The sequence below is a fragment of the Drosophila takahashii genome, chromosome 3R (assembly GCF_030179915.1).
Source record: "Drosophila takahashii strain IR98-3 E-12201 chromosome 3R, DtakHiC1v2, whole genome shotgun sequence".
NCBI classification, from domain to species: Eukaryota; Metazoa; Arthropoda; class Insecta; order Diptera; family Drosophilidae; genus Drosophila; species Drosophila takahashii.
The window spans coordinates 3271143-3294725 of record NC_091681.1 but is presented as its reverse complement, the minus strand read 5'-3'; the positions used below and the strand labels follow the sequence as shown (position 1 = coordinate 3294725).

The following is a 23583-nucleotide window of genomic DNA, read 5'->3' as shown; positions in this document are numbered from 1 at the left end:
TTCTGTGACACCCCTGGTTATATTTTTTATATTTTTATATTTTTATATTTTTTCTGCCACTCGCTACAGATCAAGACTCATCTCCCACACAAACAGACTTGCCCTCACACTTTCCAGACCTATGAACAGAAGAAGACTAAAAAGATTGCACCCATCTGACAATTGGATACTTGGACGGCACGCTTGTGGGAAACTCATTCCAGACTTAGACGCCTAGACTGCAACACTGCTAAACTTTTGTAACCAATCTTTTTATTCACTTTTTGTTAATTTTTATTTTTTTTTCATGGGTGAAAGTGAATTGAGTTTCACATAACACTCTTCAATAAATATTTGTTATGCATATCAAAAAAATTTAAATGTTTATATTAGCACCTATGAGAGCAAAAGTAAACAAACAAAAACTTCTGATATCAAATAAAAACACCTCTTAACGAGGTAAAAAACTAGTGACGATCGCACCTTCAACATACAAAAGTTCTGATATCAACATTTGTGACGAAAAATTATTACACTCGTCATTAAATAGGCTTTCTAATATTTTCTCATTCGGCACGCTGCAATAGAAAATGCCTGTGAAGGGAAAAAGGCTGGAATAGTTTGCTAGGGCGGGCCGAATGAGAAAATATTAGAAAGTCTATTTAATGACGAGTGTAATAATTTTTCGTAGAGGACTTAACATGAAGCTACCAAAGCTTTATGCTGACTCCTCGGCATTTACGGACGATATCTTAGCTTTTACTGAAACTTGGCTGAAACCAGAGATAACAGACTCTGAAGTTCTGTCTACCAATTTTAATACCTACAGAACCGATCGCCTTTCCCGTAGGGAACCGTCACCTCCACCATAAGTTCTGAGAGAATTCACTCTTATGCCTCTAATGACATTGAATTTGTTTGTGTGAAAGTTTCCCTGCAAACCTTGTCTATTTTTATTACATGTTCGTATATTCCGCCTGGCTCTGACCTAATAATTTATGAGCAACATCTATCTGCTATTAAATCAATTTTATCCTTTTTTTCCAATAGAGACCTTTTCATTGTTTTGGGTGACTTTAATCTCCCTGATATATCTTGGTCCCCCCCTTCTGACTCACTTGTCGCTTTACCTTTATCCACCCATGATTTTGTGGATGGCCTTTTAGAATTATCGTTACAGCAGGTTAGCTTTATACGAAATTCATTAAATAGACAATTAGATCTTGTGTTTGTTTCAGAGCCGTCTGAAGTCACAGTATCTAGAATTGACGCTCTTGTGGTACCAGAAGACCGATACCATCCAACTATGGAATTGACAATTTGCCTCCCCTACCTTGATACCCTCTCTCCTTTAGTTTCTCCAACTAAAATGAGATGTTTTCGGAAATGTGACTATAATAAACTTAATTTAATGATTTCGCAATACGATTGGACAGATCTTTATAACTGTGTGGACATCGAAAGTGCAACGGAACTTTTCTATAGCGTTCTAAACACTTTTTTTAATGAATGCGTTCCTGATAGGCTTCCTCCCAAGCCGAACCGGCCCCTCCTGGTTTACAAATGCGCTTCAAAGACTAAAAAATCTTAAAACAAACACTTATAAAAAGTATAAAAAATCGGGTAAGCCATCTGATTTTTCGAAATATGTGGTGGCTCGATCTGATTTTAATGTTCTTAACAGTCATTGCTATTGTATTTAAATCGTTGTAAATTTGAATTTACAAATGATCCGAAGCAATTTTATAACTTTGTCAACGCAAAGCGTAAGTCATCAGCTTTGCCTTCATCGGTTCGATTTAACTCAATGGAGGCATCGACTGACTCTGAAATTGCTGATTTATTCTCTGACTTTTTCCAAACTACTTATAGCTCTTCTTCATGGTCAGAATCAAATTACCGTAATCCCTTAAATAGGGCAAATTGTATTTTTTCCCCTATAATTACCGAAAGTTCTCTCTTAAGAGATTTAACATCAACAACGCCAACTTATTCTCCCGGTCCTGATGGACTTCCTGGGTGTGTGCTTAAGTTTTGTGCATCAACCATCTGCAAACCTATTCTTAAACTTTTTCAATTGTCTATTTCATCATCAGTTTTTCCAACTATCTGGAAGGATTCTTTTATTATTCCACTTCACAAAAAGGGTGCGAAGGCGGATGCCCAGAATTATAGAGGTATTTCTAAATTGTCGGCTATTCCAAAAACCTTTGAACGTATTATCACTTCTCATTTGCAACATTTATGTTCCTCGCTAATATCACCGTGTCAGCACGGTTTTGTTAAGCGAAGATCGACTACCACCAACCTACTTGAATTGTCATCAATTGTAATAAATGGATTTAACAAAAAAATGCAGACTGACGTTGTATATACAGATTTCAGTAAAGCCTTTGACTCTGTTAACCACTCTCTTCTTTTATTCAAATTAGATTTGCTTGGGTTTCCATGTAATCTATTAACTTGGATTTCAAGCTATTTGAATGGGAGGACTCAGAGGGTTATATTTAAGAACGCTGTTTCAAAAACGATCCATGTGACATCTGGAGTACCTCAGGGTAGTCATTTGGGCCCTTTGCTGTTTACTTTGTTTATTAACGATCTTCCCTCTATTGTAACACATTCTCGTGTACTAATGTATGCGGATGATGTTAAGCTTTGTTTGACATATAATAATATAGAGTCTGGTTTTGGCTTACAATCAGACATTGATCAATTTCAAGTATGGTGTGAGTATAACCTCTTAAATTTGAACTGCCTAAAATGCAACGTAATGACCTTTTATAGGGTCACCCCTACCTTTATAAGTTATTCGCTTCAGAATTTGCCACTTGACCGTATATATTCAGTAAATGATTTAGGCGTTCTTCTGGACCCGAAGCTTAAATTTGACTACCACATAATGTCGACAGTCAATAAAGCTATGAGTGTTCTTGGGTTTATAAAGCGTTGGTCAAAAGAATTTGATGACCCTTATATAACCAAATTATTATTTACCTCCCTTGTCCGTCCTATATTGGAATATTGTTCTTCGGTTTGGAGCCCACAATACCAAGTCCACATTGACCGTATAGAGTCGGTACAAAAAAAATTTCTCCTTTTTGCTCTTCGTAGTTTGAACTGGGATCAAAACGTAAGGCTACCTTCCTACCAGAGTAGATTATTATTGCTTAATTTACCGACACTTGCAAATCGTAGAAAAATGCTTGGTACCATTTTTATGCATAATCTTATAAGAGGTGATATTGATTCTGAAGAGCTTGTTAGCCGCCTAACTTTTAATGTTCCCGTTAGACTAATACGTAATTATCATCCTCTTAATTTACCTCGATGTACATCAAATTTTGGTCTGCACGAGCCCTTTCGCGTTCTATGTAATAACTATAATGTTCTTTATCATTTAATTTGCACATCAACTTCTATCCCGGTATTAAAAACTAACATTTTAACTCATTTGCTTCACTCCTAAATGCATGTTTTTTTTTCATTATTGGTCCCGTCTTTATGGGTTTTTACAAATTTACAAAAGGGCCCCGCGCGTAACAAGCACGTGCTTGGTGTCGTTGGGCCACTTGTTTGTACTTCTCGTAGTGCATCAACGTCCATCATATATAATAAGGACAACACAAGTTAGCTTTTATTATTATTAAAAATTAAAAGTAATACCTTTAACTTCAAAATCCATATCACAGAATATTAATTTGGACACGTAATTTAAGAAATACACGCTTTTAAAGTTTTAAAATTTTTAAAGTTAGTGATGCGCGCAGTTTTGCTTTGCAACTAAACACGTGCTCACGACTTTAGGTCTATTTTTAGAAAGTACCGAAAGTTTTCCAGAAAATTCTGGTATGCCACGAAAAAGCTTGAGCATTTTAGAGAACATTTGCATACCCTTTGCCAATTTTGGGTTCTATCGATTTTTTGAATTTTGGCCTATGGGGGCAAGCACTGTGCATGGGTTGCTGGTACCAATTCAGTTTTAGCGTATCGTTTATCCGGTGCACTATTGAATCTAAAAAATTTAAATTATTTTCACTTTATAGTTCATAAGTGAATCTTGTGTCTTTGTGAAAGGAAGGTAATGTTTGTAAGACTCCGTCTTTTACTCTTGCAAATAAGTCGTCCACATACTTTGTCATTAATCTCGTTTTGTCGATCGTCTTTAAAATTTCTTCCATTACGATGTCAGCAATAATAGATAGCCGGGGAAGTCTTCGTATGTAAAGTATCTGTTTTCTGTTGTTACAAACCGTAGCATTTCCATTAAGAGTTTTTTCGGAATAGTGGTGTGCTCTTTAAGCTCGGGCCATATTTTCTTGATGATTTCCAGCGCTAATTCTGTGGGGAATTCATCTTCAAAAATATGCGTGTCATTGACTCTTTCTTTAAATTCTATTGCACTTTTTACATTGAACATTGAATTGTTAGTCAAATTTTTTAAAATGTTGGACAGATATCTACATAAATTATACGACGGTAAGTTTATCATTGAAAAAATTGGACGTAACGGTGTGTTTTCTATTAGTTGCTAACATAAATTTTTCCCTCTGTGTAATACTGCCTAACTTGAGTAGTTTTTCTACAAAAATATTGTTCTTCGTTTGTAGCTTTAGTGTTGGATCCTGTCTTAGTATTCTATATGTTTCCGGATCGTCAAGTATTTTTAACATTTTTTCTTTATAATCTTCTTTGTTAACAGCCACGGTGACATTTCCTTTGTCAGAATTTAAAATAAGTATATCCCTGTTTTTGTTTAAGAATTCCTTAGTTTGTTCCACTGTCTTGGTTGTGTACCGATCTACTGAACTTTCTTATCTCTTTGAGAAGCTCTCTTTAATTAAGAGATAAAGTTGTGTTCTTGCTGCCTCTTGCTTCTCTTTGCACCTAACTGTTTGTACAAGTTCCTCGCCATCCGCAATGCAGTTGAAGAGCGGAAAGTTTGTTGTTGGCGTTGGGATAGCGAATTTTGGACCACTCGCTAGCAGCTGTCTAACGTTTGTTGGAAAAAAACGTGCAATAAATCACTTTTTCGACTTTGTCCTAGAAAGTTGCGACCCATACCAATCGACAGGTAATTGATCCACAATTACAAATATGAAACCCATTTTCAAATCAAAAAATTGTTGTAAAAGATATGCATTTTTAAAGTTGAACAATTTTTCACTTTAAAAAAACACAAACCTAAAAACTAGGTAAGCTAAAGGGAGTGCGAGGGAGATAGATATATAATTTTTGATTGCGTATAACTTTTTAATGAATGGTCCGATTTGAAAAATGTCTTTTACATTTCGATAGGTATAAATATACACAACAAAATTGCATTTATACTTCTCGGAAATCTTTAAAGATGTGGGCGCAGGACCCATTTTAAAATCGTTAGTGGGCGATTGTGGGCGTTAGAGGGGGCGTGGCGCTCGGCTAAAATAAACTTGCGCTGCGTAGGAAGCCAAAGAATATGTGTGGGAAATCTCAACCTTCTAGCTTTTGTAGTTTCTGAGATCTCAGCGTTCATACAGACGGACAGACGGACAGACAGACGGACAGACGGACATGGCTAGATCGACTCGGCTAGTGACCCTGATCAAGAATATATATACTTTATGGGGTCGGAAACGCTTCCTTCTAGCTGTTACATACTTTTGCACGAATCTAGTATACCCTTTTACTCTACGAGTAACGGGTATAATTATTTCTTATTATATTTTTTATACTTCCGTAAAACGTTATTTGGACTTTCTTCTTGATATGTTGTAGCTGCGTCCGCGTGCGTCCGCGGTTTTAGGAGCCAAAAAAGGTAAAAAAGTCATGGTCCCAGAAATTGCATATGACGCAACCTCGTGAAAGATTTGTCCAAAACATTGTGTTAAAGTCCTGAAAATTTGATATTATGCTCAACAGCTCGATATAAGAAACTTTAGTTCTACCACTTTTGATAAAAAACCGCTAGTTTAGCGGAAAAACAGCTATAAATAGCTAAAATACGGAAGGCCGTAACTTCTAAACTACTGAAGCTACAGACTTGTGCTGTATCTCGTTTGAAAGGTATTTTAAAATGCTTTAAGCGCCTTCTAATGTAATTGTACACTTTTTTTTAGCCTTTTTTTTTCTTAAAAACGGTTTAAACGATTTCCTTTAAAACTGTATAGCCCTTGAGATTCCTTAAATTTTGGTATACATCATGTTACTGTAAAAAATCACGTTTAAAAGTTATTCAGCTCAAAACAACTTACGCTGCCTAAGCATTGAATTTAGTATGTGCGAATCCAAACTGTATTTTACGGTCATGGAATCACAACCTTGTCACAGAGTTAGAATTTATTAATTTAATATATTTTTCTTTTGTTTTTTTAGTTTTTAAAAATTAAAACCTTAAAAAAAGAAACTAAACAAAACAACATTTAAAAACAAATTCAATTTGTTTTTTAAACCCCACTTTTTTTTTTTAATAATTTTTAAAAGTTACAACATAAAAAAAGAAACTAAAAATAAAAAAAACTTTTTTGAAAATTTTTTTTTTGTTGAAAAAAAATGGATTTGTTTTTAGATTCTGACTTTGCCGATTTGTAAGTACGCCTCTGCCACGCGCACCCCCTGTATCAAGCAATAATTTGAAAGGTGGATCAATTATCTATCATTTGCCGTTTACATCATTCAATTATCTTCACTGGTTCAAAAGCTATGATTTATTACCAAAAAAAAGTCAAAAGGCGCCACTCACAGTGGTTTGCCGCGGCCAAAAATACTTCTAGTTGTTATATCGTTACGAAATTTTTCCCAAAGTTCTATAAAAATATTTTAATTATAGCAACAAAAAATTGGACATATCACTATGTCCTATAGCTTCCATACAAAATATCGGACCAAATTTGAAATACGTAGCTATTTTCAGTTTCAAATTTTTTTTTATTAAAGTATTATTGCTTTTAAATCATATTTAAGCGGATAAGAAACCATGCCTTCGGGTTCTTGTCCGTCCACAAATATTAATCCGATAGTTTTGATTATTACCTGTAAATTACTTGAAAAATAAAAAAACTCAATAATAATAATAAACAAAAAAGCCAATAATAGCAAAAGAAAACAAAAATTACAATTTGAACCTAATAAAAACACGAAACACGAATGAAGAACACAATAAACAGCTGATTTGACCTTAAACACAAAAATAGAGGCTGTTAGTAGATTGTTGATTATGGACACATCTGCAAGTATCTGCAGCTAGCTTTAACTTTTTTTATACCTTAAGGTATTAACAATTACACTGAATAAAAAATGAATCGGGGAATCTTGGGGGAACACAGTTAAAACTTTAAGTATACATAAATAGACGAATACAACAGCTGCTAAAAACATTAGAAAGTAAAGAACTAATTTCATAATAAGGACAACACAAGTTAGCTTTTATTAATATTGAAACTTAAATATAATACCTTTAACTTCAAAATCCATATCACAGAATATTAATTTTGACACGTAATTTTAGAAATACACGCTTTTAAAGTTTTAAAGTTTTAAAGTTAGTGATGCGCGCAGTTTTGCTTTGCAACTAAACACGTGCTCACGACTTTAGGTCTATTTTTAGAAAGTACCGAAAGTTTTCCAGAAAATTCTGGTATGCCACGAAAAAGCTTGAGCATTTTAGAGAAAATTTGCATACCCTTTGCCAATTTTGGGTTCTATCGATTTTTTGAATTTTGGCCTATGGGGGAAACCACTGTGCACTGTGCGCCTGTTCCTGTTCTATTCTGAGTTTAACATGGTTGTCTTTCTGTTGTTGTTTTAGCTTTTCGACTGTTACTTTGGTAAGGGTTTTCTCACACTCAAAAAATGCCGTCGCGTCTTGTTTGTCCACCAGTCTGTATAGTTTTTTTGTTGTATTATTTAACTGTTTTGTTTCTTTCTTTATACTTTGGTGTTTTAACGTTATTAGTACGTTGAGTAATTTGGCATGATATAAATCGGTATGTCTTTTGATTTCTTTTTGTAACCCTAAGGGAATATTATTTTCTTGCTTAAAAATAATATTTTGTCTGGTTGAGTTTTGGATAAACTTGGGTACTATCTTGGATTTTCTACACCTTAAAAAGAACTTAACATAACCCCAAAGCCTTGTCATTGTGCTTGTTGTGGCCTTGTACTTTTTTATATTATGCTTGTGGGTTGTAGTTCTACTTCGTTTTGATGTTTACACTTTCAGTGTGCCTTCCGTTTGGTAATATTTGTGGTGTTTGGTGACCTGTTCTTTTATAGATGGTGGGTTTTAGCCGGCTCAAGGTCGAAGTGTTTTTCGTGCCTTTTTGTTTTTATTAAAAGACACTTTTATCCTCATTTCTTCCAATATATTTCAAACCCCTCCGCGGCACAGTGTAAGATTTTGCCAATATAGGGGGACTTAAATCAGTAGGAGTCGTATTTTTAAAGATATCGGCTTCAAATTTGAAGTGAATATTTTAGTAAGCCCAAAGATTATGTGGCACTTTTAAGGGCGTTAAAAATTAAAAAAAACTGTTTTTTTTTTTAAATAAAAGCCCCAACAAAAATTACAAAAAAAAATTTGAAACTTTTAACTATTTTCGTATTTTTACCCGTTACTCGTAGAGTAAAAGAGTATATTAGATTCGTGCAAAAGTATGTAACAGCTAGAAGGAAGCGTTTCCGACCCCATAAAGTATATATATTCTTCATCAGGGGCACTAGCCGAGTCGATCTAGCCATGTCCGTCTGTCCGTCTGTCCGTCTGTCTGTCTGTATGAACGCTGAGATCTCAGAAACTACAAAAGCTAGAAGGTTGAGATTTCCCACACATATTCTTTGGCTTCCTACGCAGCGCAAGTATTTTAGCCGAGCGCCACGCCCCCTCTAACGCCCACAATCGCCCACTAACGATTTTAAAATGGGTCCTGCGCCCACATCTTTAAAGATTTCCGAGAAGTATAAATGCAATTTTGTTGTGTATATTTATACCTATCGAAATGTAGAAGACATTTTTCAAATCGGACCATTCATTAAAAAGTTATACGCAATCAAAAATTATATATCTATCTCCCTCGCACTCCCTTTAGCTGAGTTACGACTATTAGTCGGGACACCAACCCGAGTACAGCGTTCGCACTCACTTAAGCTGAGTGACGGGTATTAGATAGTCGGGACACCAACCCGACTATAACGTTCTCTCTTGTTTTTGTTAGCTGCAAATAATAAAAGAAACAAAAAAATTTGGTTTATATTTTTAAGATTTTTTTTTATTAAATGGTAACAATTCAAACTTCATGTGTACATCGTCTAGTGGAGACAGTGACTCAATAATGTCTTCTTGAGCACTTATCAGCCGTTTTACGGTATGATCAATAAGGGATTGTAAACTTATTTCAGCATAGAATTCTCTTTATACCAGTAGGATAGCATAACATTTTTGACTCCTTAACGAGATCATAACATGGATATAATTTTGGGCAGAAATTTTTGTGGTATTGTACTGGTGCATTGATAATTTACTGTCTATCAGAAGGGCAAGTGCTTGATCTGCTGAAAGGCGTTTTGCAGTGCTATTAGAAGATAATGTAGCTTTTTTAATTATAGTCCCCATGGACGGGGGAGCGTTTGATAATTCATTAATTAATTTAGCTGAACCCCGTTTTCCTTCCGCCCGGAAAGCCTGTTCTGCAGCTGATAGCAATTGATCCTCATCTATCGTAGGCAACAATTCTTGGCTTTTCCTTTTTTGTGTTTTAGGACAACACTCAAAAAAGACTTTTTGTGACCTCCCTCTTGTACTTGAGGTGGAAGCAATGACATCAATGCGACAGTCTTCGCCATTTAATGTGACCTGAAGGCCACTTGCATTATGAGCAAAAAACCTGGCTCTCCTAGATTTCTCAAATCGGTTTTGAAACTCAAAAGACAGTGTAATTTCAAATTGGAGTGATCAATGTCATTGCCATTGGCAAACACCATCACTGCGTGCTTTACAAAAGCGTCTCGCTGAGTGGTTTTTATGTTGTTCGACCAAACCTCGAAAAATGCAGCAAACACCATCACTGCGTGCTTTACAAGAGCTCCTCGCTGAGTGGTTTTTATGTTTTTCGACCAAATCTCGAAAAATGCAGCACGGCTTATTTCACTCATTTCTAAATTGAAGGTCTTTGGGAAAAATATGGGCAAGATTTTATTTTAGATTCTGAATCAGAATGAATGATTGCGAAGGATGTATCTTCTGGTTGGATAGAATAGGATAGAATAATATACGTTATTTCCACCAAAAAACAGAAACACGAAAAAATACACTTACTTTTTGGCATTTCCTACAACAAAAAATGTTTACTTAAAGAATTCACCTTACTTACAAAAAAAATGTTTTTGTTTTTGAAAGTGGAATAAAAATTGTCTAAAGTTTCTGGGAAAAATAACTTTTGGCTGCTCCCACTCATCACGCGATGCAATTGATAAGACTAAACTTTGTCAACTGTTACTCGCTTCCCAGTGCAATTTTGCGTGCATTTCTAAAGTCCAACTTTAAAAACCGTTATCTTCCAAAAAAAAAATTGTTTGTTTTGTTTTGTGCCTGTTTTCGTAATAGTTGAACATTTCTAAAACTGCTGCTTAAAGCTCATCGACCTCAAAAACAGTTCAACTTTTGCTAAAAGTCCCGCTAGATTGGCCAAATCTTACACTGTGCGGGGTCCGTCTTCAGGGCTGTACAAATATTAACAATAACACAAGCATTTAACATTTAATTACTTCTTCCTAATACACATTTGTTCAAATTACTCAACGTTCTAACATTAAAATAAATGGGCTTAAGTTGTAGAGAAGAACTTTTAAGTCCAGGCACAGGGATGACCGAGAGTTTATAATCCATTGTAGGCTGCTAGCTTTAAGTCCGAGGTGTACTTTCTTGCATTCAATGTGCCTCCGCCAGGTTAGGCGCCTGTCGAGGTGTACGCCGAGGTTTGTTACATCGCTGGCTTGGGGGATCTGCGTACTATTCAAAGTTAGCGGGGGGACACGATTGTCTACTAAGGTTAAAACTTATATGTTTACACTTTTGTTCATTCATTTTGTTCTAATAGTCACTTCTCAACTACTACCAAATGATCAGCTAGTTGAGCTGTTGCTCTTTTTGGTCATCTCGAGCGGCTCAGGACTGCGGTGTCGTTAGCAAAAGTGGACGTAGTCAATCTCTCGTTTGTAGGGATGTCTGCTGTGTTCATTTATCATTTTTGGAATTATTAGGTCGCCCCCTGGAGCCTAATGACTTTAGCAATGAAACAAAATCGGGCTAATTGAAATTTCAGAGCTAAGCAGCGGTGGTCGAAAAAAGTTTGTGGCGGCGCTTGGCTGAAATACATTTCCTAGGTGTAAAGCAAATGTTTCTGTCGCACTGTGGGGCGTCTAGAACAAAAAGCCTGCCAAAATAGTTTTTCTTTTTTTAAGATTTTCCAAAATGTTGCAATGCAACTTTAAAAACAATTGAATTCTCTATACAAATCAAAAAAAAGTGATCTGTGATGAATGGTTATCCCACTAAAGATTTTTAAACTTGTATTTTCGAAATAGAATTGTAGCCAATAAGAAAAAAAAAAAAATTTTATACATCTTTGAAATTGTTCTGAAAGCGCCTAAGGGCTTAAGTTGTATATGCAACGACTGAAATTTTAAGAGCAACCAATTTTTAGAATATTACAAAAAATACAAATTTAAAATGCATAATTACTAATTTTTTTTTAATTTTTTAAAAGTGGTCCAAAAAAATTGGGTTTTTTTTTTATATTCTTGGACGTAAAGTAGTGTAACACTTTAGATCCCCGTTTAATTCTTTTTTTTTTTTAAGTTTAGATATTTAACTACAAATTCTGAAAAAATTAGCCTGCCCTTTTGTGCCTCTTCTGAGAAAACCCCAGTTTAAGTTAGGAAGAAATGTTCATCAGTTGAAATATCATCAGCCCTGGTTCATCCGCGCGCCCTAACATCATGAAGATATTTTACTTATGGTAGGTATTGATAAAGATAATGATAAATTAATAAAGAAACTTTGGTTTTAAATTTAAAATTATGTTATTTTACTAAAAATGCAGATATGAAATAAATACCGAGTTCTATCAGATTTTTTTGAAAATATGCTATATTTCCTTGATTGATTTTATGACACCTATAAGATATCATTGAACAATTTAAAAAAAAGGTAAGCATAGAGTTAAAATGATAAATAATGACTTAATCCCGATTTATATGAACCAATATTGAAATTGAACCGAAAAATCCTTCTATGTAATAAGCGTTTACATGGCAACTATAAGATATAGTTGACCGATTTCAATAATTTTTTTTTTTAAATCAAGTTAAATAAAAAAAAACATAAAAGGAAGTTAACTTCGGCCAGCCGAAGTTTATATACCCTTGCAGATATACCTACTTAAAATGTTGTTTTTACATTGTCAAAAATCAAAACGCCTACTTTCTACAAAGTTACAATAGTTTTTCTAATATTTTTTTGATTATTCCTATGGGAGCCATAAGATGTAGTGGTCCGATCAGGCTCCTGCAATAGAAAGAAGAATTATGGCAAAGTTTCATCGCGATAGCTTTAAAACTGAGAGATTAGTTCGCATAGAAACGGACAGACGGACAGACTGACAGACTGACAGACGGACAGACGGACATGGCTAGATGGACTCGGCTATTGATGCTGATCAAGAATATATATACTTTATGTGGTCGGAAACGTCTCCTTCACTGAATTTTTTTGTATTTGTTTTCTTGAAAAAAAATTTTTTTTTTCTTAAAAAATTTCCTACAACAAAAAATTTTTACTTAAAAAATTCACCTTATGAGGTTTTTTTACATATTTAATTGCCTTTAACAATACCTCATCAAAAGATAATCTCTATAAGGCTCCGCTGATTTAAGGCAGACTTTTGGCTTTTTCGCCCCACTGTGTGTCGTCGTCACTGCGGGCCCAAGAACCCTAGGAGTTTTTAATCGGCATGCTTTGTACAGGTCGGCGACAGTTTCTCGATGTACCGGCGCTGCGCAAGCAATTCTTCTTGCGGGCGGCTTCATTAAGGAGTTGCTTCGAATGAGGCGATCTGCAGGATTGCCAAACGCGCCGTAGGCGCGTGGTTTTTCCCGAACCAGTTGTTCGATTTGCAGATTAGTTTTGTATTGGCTGCTACGCACAATTGTTCTGGTGTTCAGATTTTGGCTGCTGCCACGAGGACCGACTCCAGGGCATCAGCACAGAAGTCGATGTCATTCTCAGTGTTAAGCTGTGGTGTAAACTTACGTACTTTTTTTACTTTAGCCAGTTAGTTCAATGCGAGGTCAGCCTGAAGGGGTGCTCGATTACTTTGGGACTTTGAAGGAGAGTTATTAAAACAGGCGAGTGATCCGATGATGTGTCCGATAGCGATTTGGCGCTTACTAAATTTCTTGGGATGTTCTTGGTCACACTGAAGTCAATTAAGTCAATTAAGACATGGTCGAGTTTGTTGTTCAAAGTTATGATTGCTTTATACAGTTGCCTTCATTTTGGGGTCCCGAGTCTTGATCCCCAGTGCGTGTGCTTGACGTTGTAGTCTCCTCCTGCTATAAAGCGATCTCCGAGAGAATCCAAGAATCCGAGTCCAAGAATTGCTCTTCAGTTATTGTAAAACGCGGAAGGCAATAGACAGCGGCTGTAGTAATACTGCCGTTGCCTGCTTGTAATTTTATAGATGTAGCCTGCAAATAGTTTGTTGCAAACCTATGGTGAAAGAGGTGATTAATGCGTTCCCTGATTAAGAACGCAAAACCGATGTTTGTTGACATTTAAAATTATGTGGCCTATATTATTTGACCGACCTTTATTATTTTCGCTGAAATCTACTCTCAATACATCACAGCATTCCTAAAAAATAGTCCCCATTGTCAACCATTGCCCATGTCTTTGGAATTCGACGCCAAAGTTAAAAATTCCAAAATTATCAAGTTTTCTCTGATGAAAAAAGAAATCTGAGAATTGAATCTTAAATGGAACTAAATTTAACTATTGTTCATTGTATGCTTTAATTTCGGCTTAAAAAGTTTTCGTGAGGACATTTTATTGGATTTATTAAACGAATTTTGATTTTATTATCTGCTCTTAAATGCTGTCAAATCTTAAATAGGTCAAGGCATCCTATAGAATACGAGTAAACATGTATGTTTCTCTATGTATGTTCAGTAAACGTATTTAATTTCTTAGTTTTAGAGCTTGCCATGACTTATTCAAAATTTGCCTAGAAAGTTGGCCACATTCAGCTTAAAAGATCTTCAAGCTGCCGCTTCCACTGATGATAGGTGTCCTTCAAATGTATCATCTATAAGAAGCTTTTTAATTTCGGGACCGGCGAACACTCCCGCTTTTACTTTGGCATATGAAAGTCCTGGAAATATGGACAACAAATGGGCAAATGCAGCACCTTCTTTATTGAGGGCTTCAACGAAATTTTTGATAAGTTCAAACCTAATGTGCAGTGGTGGCAGAATAATATTTTCTCGTTCTACCAAAGGCTTGAATTTTATATTGGCCTCACCAATTACATCAGTTGTTCTGGATGGCCATTTCTTTTTTTTTAATGCTGTGCATCTGATCGGCTGTCTCAAAGGCAAAGAAATCAACAGTATTTTGTATATCCGCCGTGCAACCCATACTGCATCGCAACCACTTAAAGATCTAAGATATTTAAGAAGTCTAGCCATTGTGTCATACGTTTCTTTGGTGCTAACTGCGTGTGCGATTGGAATAGATGGTTTCGAATTTCCATTGTGCAACAAAACTGCTCTTAAACTTGCTTTGCTACCATCGATAAAGAGTCTCCACTCATTCAGATTATGAACTTCTTGGAGCTGATGAAACATTGCAGTAATGTTATTGCAAGTATTGTTATTATTGTTATTTTTCCATCTATGTTAATGATTTACCCAATGTTCTGTCCCCAGAGCTTGCAAGGTTCGGTCAACCTTTTCAAAGTGTTGGAAAAAAACCTGTCACTTAAAAACTATATGAAAACTGGGAGTGATCTAACACATTCAAAGGGTTTTTGCTTAACAGATGTTACGCTCAGAGTTTTGGTTTCTACTGACTACTTTGCTCGGTCTGTTAAGGAAAACGGTCTTATGTGAATGTATGAGTGCGTGTGTGTGACCTGTTCAGTAATGCTTCAGTCGTAACATAGCTTTTTGATTATTAAAATTCAAAAGGGTAAGGGAGAATACGTAATGTGGATTCTCTAAAGCTGAATCTGTAAGATTAGCCCACTTACCATTAAATTCCAATATTCTACATATTTTAAATAATTTACGATTCCAAATCTCAACTTTTGGCATATCTTTTTTATGTAGTAATTAATAATCAAATCCACTTAGTAAGAAGCGAATCTCTTTAGCTGCAGGAAATTTGAGCCTTATAACATGTTAATCCTCCTTCAGCAGTGTAAAATTTTGTTTATGTAGCTTTAAATCGATTTAGCGTCGCTTGTGAACGGTTGTGTTTACCTGTGCTCTGAGTTTTTGATTTATTTTTGTGATTTTTTACGCAAGTGTTTTGTGTTTGCATACTAACAAAGTTTGCCTAACAATCGCGTTAGTGTTTTAAATAGATCTCCCTGTTTAATGGGTATGTGGTTTTAGTTATTTTAACAATTTCCATTAGATTTGTTTAATATCTTGGCTTTGTTGGTGTTATTTTGCACTCTCTAAATTTGCTCTTGTATTCTCTCTCTTTTTCTCTCTCCCTATTCCGCTTTATTTTAACTGTAATTTCGCTCTCTCGGAACCTGCCAAATTTCTTGTTGACTCTTGGGTGCTTTTCTCATAGTCTCTCTCTCTCGCTTTACATTGTAACTGTTCGTTCGTTTTGTTGTTGGTGCCCCACAAGCCACGCTCAGTCGATTGAACACTTTTTCTCTCGCGCTCTCTTGCTCTCGACTTAATTCGCGATCTCGCGCTCTTATACTTTTGTGTTTTGTGTTTTTTGCGGTTTTGGAATTTGATCCCAGTGCCAAATTTACTCGAGGTATATTTTCCACATTTTATTTTCTATTTCTTTGAATAATCTTTTTTTCCTATAAAATGGCCCTTATCTGTATGAAGAAAAGTTGTGCTCTTCCGATGTCAACCAAAGATTCTTTTATTATCTGCTGGCTCTGCGATTCGGTCATGCACGTCAAATGTGCAGGATTTACTGGCAGAGTTAAAGACTTCATTGAAATGCGTACCGGTCTCATGTGGGCATGTGAGTCCTGCAAGGAAATGACAGTCGAAATGAGCAGCTTTATGAGGCAGACTCGAGACGGACTATTAAACCTTTCACGAGTTTTCACACAGCTCAATGACGGGTTCAACTCAGTTTGCGACCAATTTAATAATAAGAAATTATTATTAACCGAGTCGCCTAAACGGAAAAAAGCCAGCTCAGGGGCGGTTAATAAGACCGTGAAACATAACAAAACATTGAACTCGGTAGCTGCAGCAGTTCCGGTCGGCACAGGGGTAAGCGAGCCACCTGTGCCTATGGTAACAGCCAGTTCCGGAGGTGACCCTGTTTCTGGATGCCAATCTGAGCTACAGAAGTCGGTGCTGACCGTAGGTACAGTAGGAACCGCTTCTGGGTCCCAGCCGAGTGAGGTTCAGACTGCTGCTGGGGGGCGTAAGAAGCTTTCAGTTGTTCCACATAGGAAGCAATTGTTTGTTTCTAGATTTACCCCGGATACCAAATCTGAGGATGTTATGGAATTCATACGTGAAAAATTCCCATCCGAGGACATTGAAGTTGAACAATTTCGATTTTCGTACGCCCGAAGGATATCTTCTTTTAAAATATTTGCTCCGCCTGATGTGTTTAATGTACTACTTTCTGAAAGCTTTTGGCTTAATGATGATTTGGTAATAAAAGAATTTGTTCCCAATAAACCGAGAACAAATAACAGGCCTCCCACTGTGCCTAATAATCGGCTTTCCACTGTGCCTAATAATAGGCCTTCCACTGTGCCAAAAAACTAACAGGTTTATTTTTGGCTTATCAAAATGTTAGAGGACTAAATATGAAGCTACCAAAGCTTTATGCTGACTCCTCTGCATTTACTGAAGATATTTTGGCTTTTACGGAGACTTGGCTGAAACCAGAGATATCTGACTCTGAAGTTTTGTCAATGAACTTTAACACCTACAGGACCGATCGCTCCACGCGTAGGGGGGGTGGTGTTCTGATTGCCGTTACCTCTAGTTTAACATCGGAGAGGCTTAACATTCATATCCCTAACGATATTGAATTTGTTAGTGTCAAAGTTTCCATTCAATCCTTATCTATTTTTGTAACCTGCTCTTATATTCCTCCTGGCTCTGATTTAATAATTTATGAGCACCATCTGTCTGCTATTAAATCTGTTCTATCCTTTCTTTCTAACAGAGACCTTTTGATTGTTTTGGGTGACTTTAATCTCCCAAATATCTCTTGGTCTCTTCCCACTGACTCACTTGTCGCTACTCCTTTATCCGCCCATGATTTTGTGGATGGCCTTTTAGAATTATCGTTACAGCAAGTAAGCTTTATACGAAATTCATTAAATAGACAATTAGATCTTGTCTTTGTGTTAGATCCGCATGAAGTCACTGTAGCTAGAATTGACGCACTTGTTGTACCTGAAGACCAATATCATCCAACTTTGGAATTGACAATTGGCCTCCCCTGTACTGATACCCTTTCTCCTTTAGTTCCTCAAACTAAAAGGAGATGCTTTCGTAAATGTGACTATAATAAACTAAACTACATGATTTCTCAATATAATTGGACTGATTTGTACAATTGCATGGATATTGACAGTGCAATTGAACTTTTCTATAGCGTTTTAAACACTTTCTTTGACGAATGCGTACCTGACAGTCTGCCTCCGAAGCTAAACAGGCCTCCTTGGTTCAACAATGAGCTTCAAAGACTTAAAAATCTTAAATCCAACACTTATAAAAAGTATAAAAAAACGGGAAAGCCATCTGATTTTGCGAAATATGTTGTGGCTCGTTCAGATTTTAATGTTCTCAACAGTCATTGCTATTCCATGTATTTAAATCGATGTAAATTCGAGTTTTCAAATGATCCGAAGCAGTTTTATAACTTCGTTAATGCCAAGCGTAAGTCTTCGGCATTGCCTTCATCGGTACGTTTAAACTCAAAAGAGGCATCGTCGGATTCTGAAATTGCGGACTTATTTGCCGAGTTTTTCCAAACTACTTATAGTTCGGCTGCTTGGTCAAACCCTACCTACCCTAACCACTTAAATAGGGCTAATTGTATTTTTACCCCTGTAATTACCGAAAGTTCTCTTTTAAAGGATTTAGCAACAACAACGCCAACGTATTCTCCCGGTCCTGATGGACTCCCTGGGAGTGTGCTTAAGTTTTGTGCTTCAACCATTTGTAAACCGATTCTTAAACTTTTTCATTTGTCTATTTCATCATCAGTTTTTCCAACTATCTGGAAGGACTCTTTCATTATTCCACTCCACAAAAAGGGTGCGAAGGCGGATGCCCAGAATTATAGAGGCATTTCTAAATTGTCGGCAATTCCTAAAGCATTTGAATGTATTATTACTTCTCATTTGCAGCACTTATGTTCCTCGCTAATATCACCGTGTCAGCATGGTTTTGTTAAGCGAAGATCGACCACCACCAACCTTCTTGAACTATCATCTATTGTAATAAATGGATATAAGAATAACATGCAGACTGACGTTATATATACAGATTTTAGTAAGGCCTTTGACTCTGTTAACCACTCTCTCCTTTTATTCAAATTAGATCAGCTTGGGTTCCCATGTAATCTATTAACTTGGATTTCAAGTTACTTGAATGGTAGGACTCAGAGGGTTATATTTAAGAGCGCTGTTTCTAAAATGATCAACGTGACATCTGGAGTTCCTCAAGGTAGTCATTTAGGCCCTTTGCTGTTTACTTTGTTTATTAACGATCTTCCCTCTATCGTAGCTCATTCTCGTGTACTAATGTACGCTGACGATGTTAAGCTTTGTTTATCATATAAAGATGTAAGGTCCGGTTTCAACTTACAGTCAGATATTGATTGTTTTCAGGGATGGTGTGAGTACAACCTTTTAAATCTGAACTGCCTTAAATGCAACGTTATGACTTTTTACAGGGGCACTCCTACGTTTGTTAGTTATTTTCTTCAAAATACACCACTCGACCGTATATATTCAATTAACGATTTAGGTGTTCTTCTCGACCCAAAACTTAAATTTGATTGCCACATAATGGCCACTGTCAATAAAGCTATGAGTGTTTTTGGGTTTATAAAGCGTTGGTCAAAGGAATTTGATGACCCTTATACAACCAGATTATTATTTACCTCCCTTGTCCGTCCTATTTTGGAATATTGTTCTTCAGTTTGGAGTCCACAATATCAAGTGCACATCGACCGTATTGAGTCGGTGCAAAAAAAATTTCTTCTTTTTGCCCTTCGTAGTTTGAACTGGGATCAAAACGTAAGGCTACCTTCCTACCAGAGTAGATTACTATTGCTTAATTTACCTACACTTGAAAACCGTAGAATAATGCTTGGTACTATTTTTATGCAAAATCTTATAAGAGGTGATATTGATTCCGTAGAACTGGTAAACCGTTTAACTTTTAATGTTCCCGTTAGACTAACACGAAATTATTACCCTCTTAATTTGCCTCGATGTACATCAAATTTTACTCTGCATGAGCCTTTTCGTGTTCTATGTAAAAATTATAACAATCTTTATCATTTAATTTGCACTTCAACATCTATCCCCGTATTAAAAACTAAAATTTTATCTCATTTGCTTCAATCTTAGTTGTAGTATTTGTAGTATTTGGTTTCATGTCTTTTCCTCGCGAACTCGCATTTTTGCCCTAATTGATAAAGGGTCCCGCGCGTAACAAGCACGTGCTTGGTATCGTTGGGCCACTTGTTTGTACTGCTCGTAGTGCATCAACGTCCATCATATTATGATAAAAATCAATCCCTAACTATCTAAGAATATCTTCACAACATTATTTGGTTTTATTCAAAATATTTCGAAAGATTCGAAAGAACGCACGAACCATTTTGTAGAAATAGGCTTGATTGGAATACTTTGAGACATTTTTTATCTTAAGACTTATGGTAGTTCATTTGAACCGATCTGCCTTTTATAACTCATTTGAAAGGTAATTCGTTTCTTTATGGCATTTCTTATTAAAGATAGTTCCTTATATAGTTAATAAATATATTGAAGAAAACAAACAATATAACAGCTAACCTAAATTCAGAATACAATTTTATACACATTTATATGTACAATGCAATTTTAGAATTATCTTGATTTCCTATGTAAAATTTATGTACATATCACAGCAGGCCTTCCCCTTCTAGAGAAACCCCATTTTTTTTACTTTTATTTAACACTGATGTACATACTGTAGTATTTTTTCGGTATTAAAAAAAATGCTATTTCCTGTCCGCACGGGAAAGCATTTAGCATTCAGCATTTATTATTTCGAAAACAGATGTGCTTTGCTTTTAAATTCAAAATATTCAATGCTAACAAAAACTATCTTATTTTTGTCATGTGTTTTCTGCTGAAAATTCAGAAACAGCTAGAGAAACAGCGCAGGCACGGAAACACAAAGGAAAGCGTTGAAAGCTTTTCATGAGGAAGACATTTTTCAAAACCTGAGATATGGGCATAATTTCTCAAATGCTAATACGCAAGCAGGAGATTTGAACCATCAAATGTATTGACCATGGACAATAAAAATTTGAATGTTTTATTAAGCTTTTGTTTGCATTATATATTGCTATGAAATGCACATTAGATCTTTTTTTGGGATCATTTTATTGTTGATTTTGCAATCCTTCGGTGGTCTTATCGATATGGGGGTTTTTTGCCTCTTACTTCCTGTGAGAAACCTGAGCGGCAAAAGATTGGTCAGGTTTTGTTAACTGCAGTTATTCGTAATTTTTTTTTCTGCAGAGAAATCATCTATAGTGGGCCTTGATAATTTCGTAAATTTTGCGATGGCCGTTTTGTCGATAGTCAAAAAATACTCAGATATTTGGTATTTTAGGCACGAGAATATCAAAATGTAGTAGCATTTATTGTCGAATGCTCTTTTCTCCCACCTCTAGAACCACTTGAAAATATATGGGAAATATGTAACATATACCAAAAAATGTCAAAATGCTACATTCAGCTCTGGTGAGGAAAGGGCATTAAAAGGGTCTCACCGAGAGCTATCCGAAGAAGTAGAATTATACATTTTGTCGGGACATACTGGATATGGTACATTAGCGGAATGAATTTAGGGAAGTGTCACTCAACGCACTTTCGCGTATTTCCATTTTGCGTTCTGTCCGATGCATAACAATATAACAATATGCATAACAATCTGTCACATGACAAGATGATTTTCTCCAAATCATTGGCGTGTCAAACTTTAACTAGCATCTAGGTCAAGAAAACAATGGAGGACCTTTCAACAAAACATCGTAAACTAAAACATACCTTTTGCCTTCGCTCAATTTAAGTAATGTCAAGCGGCAAGAATCACAAATTCTCCTCGGTGTCCAAGCCTCTTCGAAATTTGGTTTAATGCGAAAGTAGAGGAAATATCGATTATCACCTCTAGATCTATGCTTTGTTTCAAGTCCAGATTGTGTTTGCATAGTTAGAGCCTCTGCAATTACTTTTATACTTTACTTCTATATCACCCAACGCTGGAGCTGACTATTGACGCAGGTACAAAATTAAATGAAATATCTGAAAAGTCAGCTAAACGCATCCCCTGCTTTCGTAGAGCAAACTTTGCACTTATCAATAGCTTACTCGGATTGGTCTAATCACTACACTCATAAAAAAAAATCGAAGAATTTCCTTAAAATCTAGAAAATTCTTTCTTGAATTTTTGCCAAAGGCGACCTCACCTTTGTTTCAAGAAATGGTTTTTTTGAAAGGCACCATTAAAACAAGAAAAAATATATCTTGTTTTAAGAAATTAAATTTCTTAAAACAAGAAAGGGTTTTTTAGAAAGCCACCATAAAAACAAGAAAAAATATTTCTTAAAACAAGAAAGGCGATTCTTGTTTCAAAGGTGGTTTGTTTCTTGTTTCAAGAAATTAAATTTCTTAAAACAAGAAAGGGTTTTTTAGAAAGGCACCTTTTAAACAAGAAAAATTCTTTCTTGTTTAAATTTCCTTTCAAGAAATTTTATTTCTTGATTTAAGAAATAATATTTCTTGAAAGGAAGTTTTATATTAACACTGAAACCCTAAAAATAAAATGCAACTTGGTTTTTTCTTTTGCATATTATATTTATTTACATTTAAAACATTTAACACTTAACATTTAAACATTTTTAAATAACACATTTTTGACTCAAGAAAACATTATTATTACCCAAGGTCTGTTGAACTTCATATGACCTAAGGTGATCCATTTTCTTCGCCTTTCCTCATCTATAAAAAAAGAGTTATTGGGATATCAATGATTTGTTTTTAGATAAACAACTTTTTTGAAATAATGTAATGTTAATAATAGCCAAAATACAAACACGTTGGACATACGACCGAGAGAGAGGAGCAAGACAGGTAGAAAATGAAGGGTTGAAAATCGAATTTCAGAGAGAGAGAGGCACGGGAGAGACACGTACATACATACATATATATTTACATACAGTCCTTTGCGCGAAGGGAGACCGAATGTAAGCAGGGCAGATCGTGTCAGTTTTAAGAAGGTGAAGAGAGAAACGTCGCGACGCGTAGGTCAAGCGAGCGAGAGAGAGGAGCAGAATATGAAAGGGTTGAAAATCGGGTTTCAGATCGGGTGAGCCGCGTACATGCATAGATATTTACATGCATACAAAAGTATGTCAAACAAAAACAACATATTTTTCTTACCTTAGAAGGTTTTAAAACAAAATTACAGCTTCGACAAACAAATTATTTGGCTGAAGCAACTGCAGGTATTTTCACTCTGAAAAATAAATAAAATGCGGGTAATAAGATAAAGTTATTATAGAACTGTACACCCACAAATTTATGTACAAATGTATGTATGTACGTAGCTCTTAGCTAAAAAACAATTCACCTAAATTGGTATACGCTTGGTAAAGAGATTTGAAATTTATCCTTTAATTACATACATACAATTGTACGCCCGCTATACAAAAAATTATATACATATTTACATACCTTTGAAAATTCGGAAAAAGGCTTCACCTCTTATCCGCTTGAAAATCACGTCCATCACTCACGAATTTTTTTCACAACTGACGCTCGGGGGATCAGAGAAGTCGGTAGCCGGGTAGTAGTCGGGGCGAGTAGGCCCTTCGTCCCACTTCGTTTTTCTTGTCGTTAACATTCGGCAGCCGAAGGAAGTCAATGGCTACTTTCCTATATTCTAGGGTCATTTCATTCATATATTCAAAGGTGATTTTGTCCTTAAATACGTACAAAAATGTTTTGGCTGCGACGGCTAAACAAACATATGAGATTTTCATTTTTCTATTTTTAAGAAAAATTCTTTCTTGAATTTTTTCCATCAAGAAAGGTTTTCTGTATTCAAAGG

General features: G+C 35.7%; 1 protein-coding gene and 1 long non-coding RNA gene across 4 annotated transcripts in view; both read right to left on the bottom strand.

Annotated features, from left to right (window-relative positions):
- Positions 1 to 23583, bottom strand: part of Dbp80 (putative ATP-dependent RNA helicase Dbp80) — a 254168-nt gene that overhangs the window by 10454 nt on the left and 220131 nt on the right. The gene's annotated exons all lie outside the window — the stretch shown is intronic.
- LOC138913602 (uncharacterized) lies at positions 22285 to 23278 on the bottom strand. Its single transcript, XR_011419396.1, has 3 exons — positions 23208 to 23278; positions 22914 to 22989; positions 22285 to 22472 (listed from the first exon to the last, which is right to left on the bottom strand). It is a non-coding gene; the product is annotated as an uncharacterized lncRNA (long non-coding RNA).